The 7,419-nt window shown below is 36.3% G+C and overlaps 1 non-coding gene across 1 annotated transcript; it reads left to right on the top strand.

The window, feature by feature from the left end:
• The first annotated feature begins 35 nt into the window (after positions 1 to 35).
• Positions 36 to 109, top strand: TRNAI-AAU. The gene has a single exon. It is a non-coding gene; the product is annotated as a tRNA-Ile (tRNA).
• The last annotated feature ends 7,310 nt before the right edge of the window (positions 110 to 7,419 follow it).

Consider the following 7,419-nt stretch of genomic DNA (forward strand, 5'->3'; position numbering starts at 1 on the left):
AATTTAGAAAATGAATATTAGGTAATGAACAACAAGGCCTATTAGCTCAGTTGGTTAGAGCGTCGTGCTAATAACGCGAAGGTCGCAGGTTCGAGACCTGCATGGGCCAGAAAGTGTCTGGTTTCTTTTTCGATTATGCCCTTTAAAAGTTTTTTTTTCTTGCCCTCGTTTCTTTTCTCTCTTTTTTTTTTGTTTCTATGCTATTTTACACTATTTATTTTTGCTTAATTTCCTTTTTTTGATCATATTTCATTTCTCACTTTTCTAATACAATGTTTTGGTAATATATGTTTTGGTATACCATATGATATCAATAATATTATTCTATGATGTATATATTTGTTTTATGATATATAGATTATGCAGTTTTTTTTTTTTCTTTTTTCTCTTTTCCACACTATCTTTTGGCTTAATTTCCTTTTTTTTTTCATTTCTTATCTCTCTCTCTCTTTTCTAATACAGAGTTTTGTATACAATATAATATTAATAAGATAATTTTATGATGTATGTAATTGTTTTATGACAAGTAACACTAAGCGTGTTTTTTTATTAAACGGTTTTATGTTAAGGATAGGGTAAATCGTATAAAACATTTGTATATTAATGATTTAATGAGATAGTGGGGTATGCAGTTATGCAATCTCCTTATATATCACACTTAAAGAAAAAAAATACAAATCCATTATGTGGCTATAAAGAGGAGATACGTGAGCCTTTAATTGCAGATGGTCTTAAAACGATTGTTATCTGATGTGATCATTAGTTCGGTTCATATACAGGCCAACCTACAGTTTGATCATTTTGCCTTGATGTCGCGTTTCTTGTTTTGAGAATTTGCTACACAATGAATTATAAAAAGAAACGACTTAGATGTTAATTTCACAGCCATCTTTTACGTCTACGATTACGATTGGGTCTTGCCGGTGTTAACAAAGTCGGTGAGACTCACATTATGTCTCGTACCACATGTTTAAAAACGTTAAGAAGAGAGTAACATAGTATTGACACAAGCCCCTTTTGATGATGGTTGAATGGTCAAAAGTTATGGTAAGATCAAAAGTTTATGAGGCACACCGACATTTCTTTACAACTCAATAAAGCAACCACTTATACAATAATGCAACCATTATATGAGACTGCCCACTTTTACCTCGACAAGACCACAATCTTTTTTATGTAAAAAAAACAGCTATCCTTCAACTCCTAAGATTCATACTAAAATAATAATGTTGTATTATGTGTATATACGAGTTGATGTAAACCCGCGCGTTGCGGCGGATGTTGATGATAATTTCATATTTAATAACCAAAAACCAATTAGCCTCTAGTGTAAGCTGAAATAGAATTTCATAGATTGGTAAAGAAATTCAAGTCTACAACGGTAAGCATACATCAATCGACTAAAATCAACTGAATGAAGTAGACTTCATTGTTTTAACTCATTCAGATTGTCAGAATTTATAGTTTAAACTTCAACAATGTCTAAAACAAAATAAATTGTCAACATGTTTGGCGGCCAAGATGACGAAAGAACCATCATCCCTGATGATTTCCGGCAAAATCCGGTTCACTACACCATTGCGGTAGGTGGTCAAACAACTCTCTCACTCATCGTAGCCACTTTGCCACAGTTAACGTTAACGTTGATCGCGCGTTTCGGCGAGAAGTTGATTATGAAAGTATTTGAGCTTTGTTCTGTATTTTATTTTACCTAATGCCCCTATGTCTTCCATTATTCAACTCCTAAACTAAAAAGAGGAAAACACTCGTCTCAGTGTATTATCTTTTTCTTCGTATGTATTCCTTCACCTCCTTATCTTCACCATCATGTATATTATTAGGCAAATGGAATGCAAATCTGCAAGCAAACCGTCGTCGCCTTTAACACCTTTGTTTTCATTGCTTCATTTGCTTAACATCACCATTGAAATTGAACAGGATCTGATAGGATATTCATGGGAAAAGAAGCAAGGGAAAAAGAATTAAAAGAGATATATTTAAACTTAACGATCCAATCGCCTAACCGGCAAACCGCCAGATCGCTACGACCAGACGGTTTATTAATGGACTAACAATTGACATTTAACCAGACTGTTCCGATTAAATCTTGATGAAACCACCCTCGTCATTTAAGGTATCGCCTTTAACAGTTCGTAGTCGTGTCGTGTCGATCTGTTATTGTCGTCGCCTACTATCGTTGCTATGCATAACAAAAATTACGCGGTATTTTCACCATTTAAATCCTTTTATTCATATAAATTATTTATCATCATCTGGATAGTGTTCGTGAATACATCTTCATGAGCAAAATTGGGATCAATTCGTTTTCCAGTCGTACTAATCAGATTTTTTTGATCCAAGTAATACATTCGAACACAATCGGTTTTCTGAAAATGATTTATTGTAGGTTACCCCATGTTTCCGTCTCCATCCAATTCTAAAACTCATATCCAAAATTTTGAGGGACTGTTGAAATCATATCTCTAAACCAAACACTAAATCTCAAAATCGATTTCGCGACCAGATAACAAATCAGAGGAACAGTGTTTTGTGTTCGCATCAAGCGTGTTACGGTTGATTGATTGCGTCTGATAATCGCTCGGTAACAGAAGAAAATATGAAACGGCCTGAATAGATGGTGATGCTACGGTTACGGTTACAGGCGTCGTATGTGACGTACGGTGGTGAAATTATTTAGCGTCTGAGGGTGCGACGGCAAAGGTTGCTTTTCGTAATCGACGTGAACTTTCAAGATGGATGTAGGAACAAAAAGAAACTCTTTTGAGAACGAACCGTTGCGTTCTTTCCCAAAGTTAAACGGTGCATCAGTACATTTTAGAAGCAATATGTAATAATAATAATTTATTGTTAACCGACTTGAGTTGATGGTGCTTTAAAATTAAACGGGTGCTCACAATGAAACGGTGCGATGTTTGTTAAAAGGCACCCTAAGTAAACCGTCAATCTCTTAGTAAAGACGCAGCGGTTGAGTAAGGACGCAACGGTTGAGTATTGTAGGAATTTTGGTTGGTAAATGTATAAGGGTATAATTACGATTTGAATGCATAACACACATGACACATAGATGCTGTTGGTGAGTAAAAATGGTGAAGATCAAGTTCAAACTTTGGCCCAATGGACATAGAATACTGTTGGTGAGTGGAAACTAGATAAGAATTGTGAGAATTTTATATTTTTGTATGATTTTCTCAAACTAAAAATGAATTGCAAAGATTTATTTATAGACTTGTATATAAGTACTACAAACTAAATTAGTCCGAATGCCTAAATGGATTTTTTTTACCAACCAACTTGCAACTATTTGAACATGTGATTACTTTTAAAAGAAGCTGACTATTCTAACAATAGACTCCCCCTTAGAGCATAAAGTGAAGGATGTTGCTTACATACCATTTTTAGAGTAAACTTTAGGGGCTGTTTGGCAACTTTTCAATGGTTAAGTACTGAACCGATAAGAGGTCTGAACCATTAAGTGCTGAACCAATAAGAACTCTGAACCATTAAGAGCTAATATAATATTAACCGTTTAGAGGCAAATGTCTAACAAATTCAGATTAGATGTCTTAATCATTCAGACTTAGTATAATGCTTAACCATTTAGTGTAGGTCCCCTTGAGTCTATGGATCGTCACAGAATCGTCTTTCCAATCAAGAGTGCGGAATCCTCTTGATCAGAATTAGCAGAAAACGTGTAGAGACTGAAACAGCAAATACTTTCAAACCGGGTTTTCTATTGATTATCAATCTCACGAATTACAATCAATCCAAAACCCTAACAACCCTAAATTTCGTCCAAACCCTAATGTTCTCACGAAATTTGCTCTCTAACAACTGTTTTTGCTGATTAACTGATTAACCTCAAACCCTAATGTCTAACCTTGTTTATATAACACAAGGTTTACAGCTGGGCTAGGTCAAACATCATGGGCTGCAAATTGGACAGGCCCAATTCGCCCCCCATCACCCAATTCTTTGGGTTTAGTTAGCCCAAACATTACAACTAACTATTACAAAGCTAAACCCGCTAACCGTTTATCGTTTAACCAATTACAAGATATCCAAAGACCAAATCCAAGCTGTTGTCACAAACATGCACCAACAAACTCCCCCTTGACAATAGCTTCATAAAAACTTTGTCTTCAGTCTTTTGTCTTCAGTCTTCTTGCAATCTTCATGTAGTCTTGCACTGTCTTTGGTCTTTGGATAGCTTCAGCTTCAATAGCTTCTGTCAGCAACAGACTCCCCCTAAGCTGATGCATCCAATCACCAAATCTTCAACACGTTAGCGTTTAAGTAAAATCCAGTTTAGCATTTGCACAGCAAACTTCAAACTCTTCAATCTTGTCTGCAATATAGAAAGGAGGTTCTACCATGCATCCAATCAAACTCTCATCTTTACACTTCATAGCAACTTCTCAGCAACAAACTGCTTCAATCTGTATACTATAAAACAAACATCTCGAGAAACCATAAGAATTTTTCAACATAAGTTAAATAAATTATTATTTTTCAAGAGATTAGTTAAACTGTATAACAGATTAAGCATTTTCAATTTCATCACCAACACGCAACACTTTTGTTCAACACACAAGAACCTGCAGAAGTTAAAATTTTGAACTCACTTTCTAACACCGTCTCCCCCTATTAGTAACAATTCCTCCAAGAATAACAGTTTTCCGTACGTTAAGAATTTTAAACAGAAAATGACACTATTTTTGGATTTTTTATATTTTCTGAAAGCAAGTAAATAACAAAAGCAATAAACACTCTATTTTTGTGAGAATCACTGTTAAGAAGATCATATCAACATAATCAAACTGTTTCACACAATTAGATAATTCTTTATTTAATTTTTCGTGAAAAGCAGTTCAAGACGATTACCAGTATGTTTGTCCACTTAAACAAAATGCATGAACATTTCAAGTACCATTACCGTATGATACGTTAAGGTAATTTTATTTACTGAAATACGAGCGTGTCCCACTTCAGGATATACCCCCACGATCAAGGTATGCACAAAGATTCATCGTAGTAGGTGAGTATACTGATATCATCCTTCAAGATATCATGACTGTGTCTAGATCTGCATAAAATCTGTTTTATCATGTTTTAATTGCTTAACAACGAACACCCAAATAAATATTAATCAAATCCTGGAAATATAAACAGCACACTCTATCATGCAAGTATCTTCCCTACCACATATTTCACAAGTCCAATCCAGAGTTCTGAAATCTTAACTGGGATTAGGTTGAGAAGAGAAAAGAATAGATCTTAGTAGAGATGGTATAATATACAAATCAAATGAGATTTTCTCAGTTTGATATAGGTTTATTGGGTTTCTTTTGGGCACTAGAGGGCCTCTTTCGGGTGTATTAGATCTATAGTGCGACAACGTACAGCTAGGTCAGCATGTATCTGGATGCAGCAAAAGCTGTCGTTGCCTAGCACCTCCAGGTCAGCATATATCTGGATGCAGCAGAGGAGGTACACGACTTTTTTCAGAGAAGATTTCAGAATCAGATCAAAATTGTGTGTATCGGGAAATATACAGACATTCAAATAGAAATGAGCTAATTCCAAGTGACTATCTTTCCTGGGGTCATGTACAATTTTAGTTCTAACAGACAGACAGCCAAGATATCCCTAGATAAAATAACAGTATAAAGACCCAAAACTTCAGATTTTGGCAATCTATCAACGCAAGAATTAAGGTCATTAAACCATACACCACTGATGTGTTCCCCACTCATATTCAGTTCATTTATGTTTATATCACATTGGTAAGTTGATTATTTCATGCTTTTTGCCTACTGGTACATCATATGATGAAGCTGCTATCACACTTAAGCAATTTATGGTTCAATTTCAGTGTGACAGTCTAACTTGCTGATGTACTATCATTTCTTCTTGTTCACACAGAGATAACTCATTTTTGATTTTTCTATTTTTTTTTATGTTTTTGATTTTTTAAGAAAAGCAGTAAACTATTTACAAAAATTCTTATGAAAAACCAGTTATTCAGGATTCCTCATCTCGTTGAGTTCGACTAAGTGTTCAAAGCGAGCCCTGTCAAATGCTTTAGTATATAGATCTGCCAGGTTATCCTCTGTGTCGACTCGATGAAGTTCAATTAGTCGCTTTTCAGCACAATCCCGTATAAAATGATGAAGTATGTCAATATGTTTTGTGCGACTGTGATTCACGGGATTATTAGTTATTGAAATAGTGGCATTATTGTCTATCATAATAGGAGTACGAGTGAAATCCAAACCGTAATCGCGCATCTGCTGTTGAATCCAGAGAACCTGAGAGCAGCAGCTTCCAGCAGCAATATATTCAGCTTCACACGTAGAGGTAGACACACAGGATTGCTTCTTGCATTGCCAAGACACAATCCTGCCTCCTAAGAACTGACAACCACCTGTTGTAGACTTTCTGTTCGACTTGCATCCTCCAAAGTCTGAGTCAGTGTAAGCAACAAATGTCAAATCACTATCAGCTGGATACCATAACCCAAGTTTAGGTTTCCCCTTCAAGTAACGAATAATGCGCTTCACTGCTTTCATGTGTGACTCTTTAGGATTCGCCTGATATCTGGCACACAAGCATACGGCAAACATGATGTCGGGTCTTGAAGCAGTCAAGTACATTAGAGAACCAATCATTGCCCTGTATTGAGTAGGATCAACGTCTTCAGTGCTTTCATGATCTGGGCCAAGATTGTGATTTTCACATATGGGTGTGTTTGTAGTAGTGCAATCATTCATTTTGAACCGACTCAAAATGTCATACACATACTTTGTTTGATGAATAAACATCCCATCCGCCTTCTGTTCAACTTGTAATCCCAGAAAGTAGGACAGCTCACCCATAGCACTCATTTCGAACTTGCTCTTCATCACCTGCTCGAACTCTTTACACATGCTTTCATCAGATGACCCAAAGATGATGTCATCCATGTACACCTGTACCAGCAGAAAATCTTCCTTCTTCCTCTTGATGAACAGTGTACTGTCAATCTGACCTCTTTCAAAACCATTCTTTATCAGATGTGTAGACAGTGTCTCGTACCACGCCCTGGGAGCTTGATGTAACCCATACAAAGCCTTATCAAGTTTGTACACTCGATCTGGATAATCTGGATCAACGAACCCATCTGGTTGTGAGACATACACCACTTCTTGGACTTTCCCGTAAAGAAACGCACTCTTCACGTCTAGTTGGTAAACTTTGAAGCCCTTGAATGAAGCAAAAGCTAGAAACAAACGAATTGCCTCCAACCTCGCCACTGGTGCAAACACCTCATTGTAATCTATTCCTTCTTGCTGATTGAACCCTTTGACCACCAATCGAGCCTTGTTTCGCGTGACTATACCTCTTTCATCCTTCTTGCAC

This window comes from Helianthus annuus, chromosome 13 (genome assembly GCF_002127325.2).
Source record: "Helianthus annuus cultivar XRQ/B chromosome 13, HanXRQr2.0-SUNRISE, whole genome shotgun sequence".
NCBI lineage: Eukaryota > Viridiplantae > Streptophyta > Magnoliopsida > Asterales > Asteraceae > Helianthus > Helianthus annuus.